The sequence below is a fragment of the Psammomys obesus genome, unplaced genomic scaffold, assembly GCF_907164565.1.
Source record: "Psammomys obesus unplaced genomic scaffold, mPsaObe1.curated_primary_1811, whole genome shotgun sequence".
In the NCBI taxonomy this organism is placed as follows: domain Eukaryota; kingdom Metazoa; phylum Chordata; class Mammalia; order Rodentia; family Muridae; genus Psammomys; species Psammomys obesus.
In genome coordinates, this window is record NW_026593286.1 from 42,473,971 (window position 1) to 42,482,390 (window position 8,420).

An 8,420-nucleotide genomic window follows, 5' to 3' on the forward strand; every position below is an offset into this window, starting at 1 on the left:
ATATACTCCCACGCTGCGGTAGCTCCGGACGTAGGTCGGCCACGCAGCTGGCGGGCTCCTGGAAGACATCCTCGGTCTGCACTGTGGGGCGTGGAGGAAGCAGGCGTCTGTGGTTCACCTGTGCTGATCACCAGGGGCCTGGCCTGTGGATGGCATCGCAGTCCTCAAGTCTTTGTCTGTCTCCCTCCTCCTGTGCTGCACTGCCTGCATTTGATTTGACTTGATTTCATTTTTATGTGTCCTAGAGTTAAAACAGGTTTGACCACCAAGTCAGGCATCAAGCTAGGATGAACAGAGGACTACTCTGCCCTTGACTGATACAAAGACAAAAACCACGAACAAAGTGTGTCTTTGCCCGTTGCCAAGAGGTAGAGTCATTTCCTTTTATAAGGGCCCCAAACTAGCTATTTGGAGGCTGTATGACAATTTTGTTTTTTAGATTTAGGCAAGAGTTATGCTTGGTGATTTAAATTCAGATACAAGCAATTCATTTATTTTAAAGTGAAAGAATTACATGAAAGATTTTCATTGGGAAATTGTAAAAGTTGTTTTTATTCCTTGGGTGAGGGGGATGAGATGAAAGCCATTCACATGGGTTTCTAGCTCTTTCTGAACTCTTCCTGTCTGCTTCAACTCAGCCGATCTGGCCCAAATGCCCCTCCAAGTTGACTGATTCAAACTGGCTTCTTTTCACTTCTGACTGATATGCTCTACCTGGCCTCAAACTAATTCTGGCAGTGTTTTAATCTTCTGTCTCCTTCTCAATCTCTGTCTCATTCTGTCTTCACTTGTGTCTAGCTTGCTGAGAACAACTTGTCTCTTTAAAATTGTCCTGGTAAATACCTCTCAGGAAAAACAACAACAAACTTTTTTCTCTTTCCCTGTGCTGCTCATCAGCAGCCTCTCTTTCCTGTCCTGTTCTTGTGGGAGTTGGGCATATCCTATCTCTGACTCATTCTGTCAAATCTTTCTCTGATTTTTCACTTTGTCTGCCTCTCAATTAGATATCACTTTCAAACATGGCTGCTGCTTTCTGTAAACTCACCTTCATTGTTTGGGATTAAAGGTGTGTACTAAGGGCATGGCTGTATTCCAGCCAGATCATACTGTAATCCAGAGTGTGTCTGCATTCCAGCTGGATCACATAGACCTACAAAGTCTTTAGATGGGATCCCTTGCCAGAGCAGCCATGTTGATGGATTAAATTTTTTCTACAGAGAATTGAAACAGTCCAAGTTTTTAGTTTTAATTAAAGGAAGATATGAGCTCACAATGTAACCTTTCATATGTTTTTTGCTTTCACTAGGTCTATTTTCACTAAGTGTGTGGTTCGTTGGAAAAGATAATTATATCTAGGCTAAAGCAGTAAACAACAAAACTTACATCATAATTAAAACAAATATAAATCTTGTCAGAATATATCTTCCTCATAAATGAATCTAGAGAATTCCACTTTCATATATATAACAAAGTCTTTCATGTAGGAACAAGGTTTTTAGCACAAGCCTTGCCAGAATTTATGATTGATTCTGCTGCCTCAGTCTCCAGAGTATTGGGATTATAGGCATGTGTCACCACAGACAGCTAAAATTACTGAGAGAGAAAGAGAGTTCACATAACAATCATTATGTAAGACTATGAGCTGGGCATGGTGGTACACACCTTTAATCCTAGTATAGGGTGATAGGGACTGGCAGATATCTGAGTTTAAGGCCAGTCTGGACTACAAAGCTAGTTCCAGGACAGCCAGGACTATACAGAGAAACCCTGTCTCAAAAACAAAACAAAACAAAACAAAATGCTATGTTTAATGAAATGGGAGATGTCACTTTAATCACTGTTTAAGAACATGAAGAAACAGTCATGTGCCTATTTCTTACTAAAACCCCTTTTAACATAGAAGAAAAATGTTAAACCAAGCTGGTAAAAATGTGCCTACCTTTGACTTAGTAAAGGAATTTGTAAACAATGTAGTCTGCTTGCTGCCATAGAGAACTGTTGAGAAGCTTGACTCAAATGCCTCAGGCGAGCTTGTGAGAAGAGCAGAAGAACGTCCCCAAACTCTCAGGACAGTCAGAAGATTCACAATAGTTCCTCAAATGACTGTCATTTCTGTAGTTCCCGAACTCTCAGGACGATCAGCAGATTCACAGTAGTTCTTCACATGACTGTCATTTCTGGAAGAGGCAGAGTCTGGGGTCTGTTGGGCTTGTTAAAGACCCTTTACAGAAAATGGGTTGCCAACATAGTCAGTTTTGAGAAATACTAATGATTATAGTTTTATACAGTAAATTGCCTTACAGGATTATTATTTTAAAACAATAGATCCATTGACCATCTGGATAAAAGCTGCTTAACCTAATTTTTCCACACCATGTGGAGAGATAGCCTGTTGACATAGCTGTGTTAACCTACGAGTAACCAAATACTTGCTCTTCAGTGAACATGCCTCATCTCCATTTCACTTAGAACAATATCAATGCAAAAAGTGGCAAATATTGTGGTTAGAAAATTTGCTTGGTATTCATTTTTATTTGAAAGTACTTATTGATATAGCTATAGAGTCTCATGAAGTTTAAGATGCAACATAAAATGGTTTTACTACTTATGAATTAAATTTCTCTTCTGATAGTTTTGCACAAGTATACAGTACACGTTGATTATTCTCATTCCCTGGGTCTCTCCTATCCTGACCCAGACCTCCCTGTCTTTAACTTCACAAATTTCCCTGTTTCCCTTAATGGTAGAGTCTTGCAGAACTGTAATATATCATCACATTTACCTTAATCGAATCTTCTTGTTTTATTTAGAATTTCTGGTTGTATTCACACTGACTTGTGTGCATGCCTAATTTTGTGCAAGTTTATTATGCATAGGAATTGGTATCTACCACTCCAAATATTGAGCAATTCCTCCTGTTGACATTTTATAACTGTGTGTCATTCTCCCACTCTATCTATCTATCTATCTATCTATCTATCTATCTATCTATCTATCTATACCATTTCTATCCCTAACCTCTGCCAGTCACTAGTTTGTCTTTCATTCTTAAAATTGTATCACTTCAGAAATGCTGCATTAAAACAATCTGACTGTTTGTTTAGTGTATGTCTCCTGTGTTGGACACAGGCTGTATGTTTAAGTACCTTTAAGCTCTTTGTCCTCTCTGTATCTAGAATCTTTTCAGAGAATGAAGAAACCAACTACTCATAGAAGTTTAAGAGCCTGAAAGCCTGCACATTGCAGAAAAAGAGAATTGGTTCCTCTACCCAAGAACCTTCCTGCAAATGGTAGCTCCGGGGAGAGGGAAATATCAAATTTTTCAATGGGGTCGCTCTGTGTGCCTCCCACACTTCCCAAGGCAGGCTTCTGTCCAGAAGTAGTTAGTTAACATCAAACAGACACCATGTTTTGGGGTTTTATTCTATGCCTTTGTTGTTGTTGTTGTTTGTGTTTAGTTTAGGGTTTTTGTTTTGTTTAAGAGAGCAGAGGCATTTACAACCAATTGATCACAGCCAACTACAGATTTCTTTGTCCCTTCTCCAAAAGGAAGAAAGAAGAGAGTGAAAGTGAAGTTGAGTGGGTAGTGTTTGGTGAGGGGGAGAATGGGAGCAGCTGGGAGAGGGCAAAAAATATGATCAAAATGTATTGTTCAAAAAATTTAAAGTAAAGAAAAATAATGAAAACTAAAAGAACAAGAGCATTTTCTCTGTGGTCCCCAGATTTTCATGTGTGAGCCAGAGGGCATGGGATAGTGTGGAGTTGGAGCCCAGATTGTTATGGTCTGATACTTATAACATCTTTTTTTAATATAACATTTTTTTAGTTTCTGAATTTTCTGCTCAGCCAGCAAAGTGCTCATGTTTTACCATTTAAATATTTCAGTAAAGTTATTGTGATGCTTTGGATAAAATTGGCTCCCATAGGCCCATAGGGATTGGCAGTATTAGAAAGTGTGATCTTGTTGGGGTAGGTCCAGCCCTATTTGGAGAAAATTGTGTCATCTGGGTCGGGGCAGGGGTGGGGTGGGGAAGGGAGGTTTCCGAAGTTCAAGCCAGGCCTATTGGCTCACTTTCTCGTCTGGCTGCCTGCAGATCCAGAGACTCTCAGCTCCTTCTCCAGCACCATGTCTGCCTTCATGCCACTGTGCTTACTGCCATGACAATAATGAACTACACCTCTGAACTGTAAGCCAGCCCCAATTAAATGTTTTCCTTTAGAAGAGTTTCCATAGTCATGGTTTCTCTTCACAGCAATAAAACCTTAACTAAGACAGTTATGACATTTATTATTTATAAAGTGTACACACTTCCATTAAGTCATCAGTATATTCAAATGAATTCTAAACCTGTGAAATAATCTGTTTTCCTTGAGTGATGTAAATAGATAATGAGGCTGAGGGTAGAGCAACCACACCTTTGTCCTGTAAGGAAGAGAGGCCAAGGCAGGAGCCTCTCCACGGGTTTCTCAGCACTGAGATCAGTCTTCCTGTGGGCAGAGTCCCAAAAGCTTCTTTTCATCTCATCTGAATTTAGACCTTAGTGGTCAACAATACTCCAAGAATTAATATATATATATATATATTTAGTTGAAAATATACACACACACATGGGTTGGAGAGATGGCTCAGAGGTTAAAAGCACTTGCTGTTCATCCACAGGTTCTGAGTTCAAGTCCCAGCAACCACATGGTGGCTCACAACCATCTATACTGTGATCTGGTGCCCTCTTTCTGGCTTATAGGCACGCATGCAGGCAGAGTACTATATACTGTATAAATAATAAATAAATAAATCTTTAAAACACACATATACTGTATGTATATACCTGCATATATGCACACATAATTTGGGTTCTCTCAGTCTCTCTCTCATACTGCATATTGAATCTTCACATCCATTGTAAGATTCAAATGCTAAGAAACTCCTTTGCCGCTGAGTCTTGAGCTTCCTTTTACAAAAGGAGGCTTTGCTTGATACGGTTATCTTTATAAATCTTTCTTTTTGTAAGAAAAATGATTTTATTAAGAGAAATTGTTGACAAGATTTCTTTTTTTTAAGTAGAGCAAACCTTCAATAAACACTATCATCAAAAGCAGCTTGGGATGGGTCTTTTTCCAATACATACTTTTTTACTATTCCAAGACATTTTTATCATTCCAGGTAATTTGCCAAAATGTAAAGCAATTATTAGGTAGAGAAACTTTGCTAACATCTGATCAGACACCCTGAAGTGCACACAATGTTACATTGTTCAGTGTCAAGAAGCAGCTTAATTAATTAGATGTTGGAAGGTTTTCATTTGTTACTTTGTTTTTTAACAAGCTGGTGCTTCCTCACTGGCCAGCTGTCGTGCAGGGTTCTGCTTCTGGCCTGGAGGTGTCCAGGCACTGTAGCACACAAACGCTGGACTTGACGGAATGAAGTTTAGCTAGGTGGGTGGGTTTGGTGGATCTTAGTGAGTGTGGGAGGGAGAAACAGCCTTTTCTGGGACGGTTTTCACTGAAACAGCTTTCCTTTATTGGAGGCATAAGGGCTATATAAACCTCGGGGAAGTCGGCAGGGGTTTGGGGGATGAGTGTAATTCCACAGGGCACGTGGGTCCAGAAAGGTGGGGAATGGTCCTTACTCCTGCTGGTCTCAAGAGGAAATTTTCTGGGTTTGGACACTTCTCGACCTTATCCTTGCTCCGGGCAAGATTTGTCAGCTCAGAAAGGTGAATTAATTGCTGATGAGAAGAATCTAAGAAAAAGAAACTAGTCACTTTGATTTGAAAATCTTACATCTGTGTCAGAAGCGTCTTTCCTAGGAGACGAGTTTTAAGCCTGGGAATCTTGAGGATAAACGACCAAGCCCAGGACTGTCCAGTTAAAGAAGGACTTTCCAGCCGGCTGCCTCACCCTAAGTAGGGATCTGAGAGAGCAGCCCCTGTTGGCTTCTCGAAGTTCCTTTTAGAGGAGAGACAAGGTGTTCATAAGAGTGAGAGTTGGCCATGTACACTGTTGGAAAGATGCAATGAAGGGGAAGCAGCAAGGGGAAGGGCATGCAGCATCTGAACGGGCTGCCAGCAGACTGTGTCAGACATGAGAAACTTCAGAAACTTTTTGTTCTATTTTGTTTGTTTGTCCATTTGTTTTTCCATACAGGGTTTCTTTGTATAACCTGAACTGAACTTTGGCTGTCCTGGAACTCACTCTGTAGACCAGGTTAGCCTCCAACTCATAGAGATCCACCTGCCTCTGTCTCCTGAGTTTGGGGATTAAAGGAGTGTGCCACTACCCCAACATTATTCTTAGTTACAAATAGAAAACTTTACTTGCAAGGACTTCACACAGGACAAACAAGAACTTATTCTTTAACTACAAACAGAATCTTTAATCTGCTCAGGGCAAACAGGAACTTCTTAATTACAAGTAGAAATCTCAACTTGCAAGAACTTAACACAGGAAAAACAGAAACTTATTTTTAACTGTCTTAACTGCAAACAGAACCCTTAACCTGAAAGGTATATTTTTCCTGTTTTGGTACCACACAAGCTTTATGGCAACAATCAATTTCTGATTTTTAATAACATAAATATTTATTTAAAAAATCACCTATAAACTTATGTTGTGGCTTTAGCACTAGCAATTTTAATATGGTTATAACTTTCTCTAAGGAGTCTCAATACAGGGAGAAAAAGATGTAAAAAAAAAAACTTGTGAAATATTCTCCGGAAGTGTAGATAATTTTGCAGAAATTATTGGTTGCACACTTCAACACTAATTTTAAAAATAATTCTACCCTTTCTCAGGCTAAATCAACAACACAGGGAAAATAACAACGAAAATCCCAACATGGCACTACTTTAAGTCCAAACACATTCATGTGGATAACCTACCTTCAGAAATTTGAGCACAGGGGTCTTCCCGGAGACTCATACTCCAACCAAGTACCATGCATGGAGATAACCTAGAACCCCTGCACAGATGTAGCCCATGACAGTTCAATGTCCAAGTGGGTTACATAGTAATGGGAAGAGGGACTGCCGCTGACATAGTCTGATTGGCCTGCTCTTTGTTCACCTCCCCCTGAGGGGAACAGCCTTACCAGGCCACAGAAGATGACAATGCAGCCACTTCTGATGAGAACTGATAGACTAAGATCAGAAAGAAGGAGAGGGGGACATCCCCTATCAGTGGACTTGGGGAGGGGCATGAGTGAAGAAGAGGGAAGGAAGGTGGGATTGGGAGGAGAGGAGGAAAGGGTTTATGGGGGGATACAAAGTGAATAAAGTGTAACTAATAAAAGTCAAAAAATACTGTATTATTAAAGAAAGGAAAGTTAGTTGGGCTGTAGCTCAGCATAACAGGCCCTAGGTTGCATCATAGTGCCATAAAAAAAGTTAATGGTAAAAAAATTAAGGACATTTTGGAAAAAAAAAAAAACTAGTGAAAAATTTCATTAATGATAATTCTTAAAAATTCTTTGTCTGTTTTCTGTAATTTTCTTTTGAGCCACCAACCCCACCTCTTCCTAAAAATCTTATCCTAGAGCTAAGGAGAAACTGTGCCCTTTGATAAGACTTCCAAAAGAACCTCCACAATGGATTTCAGTGTTTGCATGCAGAAACCATAAGAGAATTTACACCAGGAGAAGTCATTATTCTTTTTAAAAGACATGATATAGCCTATTGCATGTGTGCCTATCAAAAAGTCAAAATATCAAGTTAAAATTTATTATTGATGAATTATTAAAAAACTAATCTAGTTCAAACAAATGTTGCTATTTTTCACAATTTCCCCTCAGTTGAAAAGTAGTCAGGCGTTAGGCAAATGCCTTTTCACTGTTGTTGTTTGGTCAGTCTTACTGTTAAGCCCAGGCTGGCACCAATCTCATGGTCCTCCTGCTGCTGCCTCTCAAGTACTGGTACTATAGGTATGAGCTATACACTCAGCCAGACAATTACTTTGAATTAAGTCAAGTATAGCTGAGAAAAATTTTCTTCAGTTCTGTAATTGGTACTGCTTCATCCTAGAAAAGTCATTTTGAATCTCCCCAACAGGTTATTACCAACATGAAATCACATGGCTAGATTGGAAGGCTCCTGTTGCGTTTCCAGGGCTTAAAGGAGCTATATGAGCCTTTATTTTGGGATACTGGCCAGGAAGAGTAAAAATCATTGTATTTGGTGACAATCTGGGTCTTACCTGGCAGAAAGATACACAGGAGAGTGCAGTAAAACTCAAAGGTATATCTTTTATTTCGGAGCAAGTCTGTAATATCTAATCTTGGGAATTTCTCCTGTGAGAAAAAACAAAAAGTTCCCTTACCTCAACAGATCTTAGCCTATTTTTTCCATATTTTAGGTTTTTCTAAGAGTCAATCAAACAAATGTGCATTTGTTAACTGCATTTCATGACACCTGTCTGAATTTGGTTCA

General features: G+C 39.5%; 1 non-coding gene across 1 annotated transcript; it reads right to left on the reverse strand.

Annotated features, from left to right (window-relative positions):
- Window positions 1–232: 232 nt before the first annotated feature.
- Window positions 233–371, reverse strand: LOC129684081 (small nucleolar RNA SNORA48). Its single transcript, XR_008721271.1, has one exon. It is a non-coding gene; the product is annotated as a small nucleolar RNA SNORA48 (small nucleolar RNA).
- Between the last annotated feature and the right edge of the window lie 8,049 nt (window positions 372–8,420).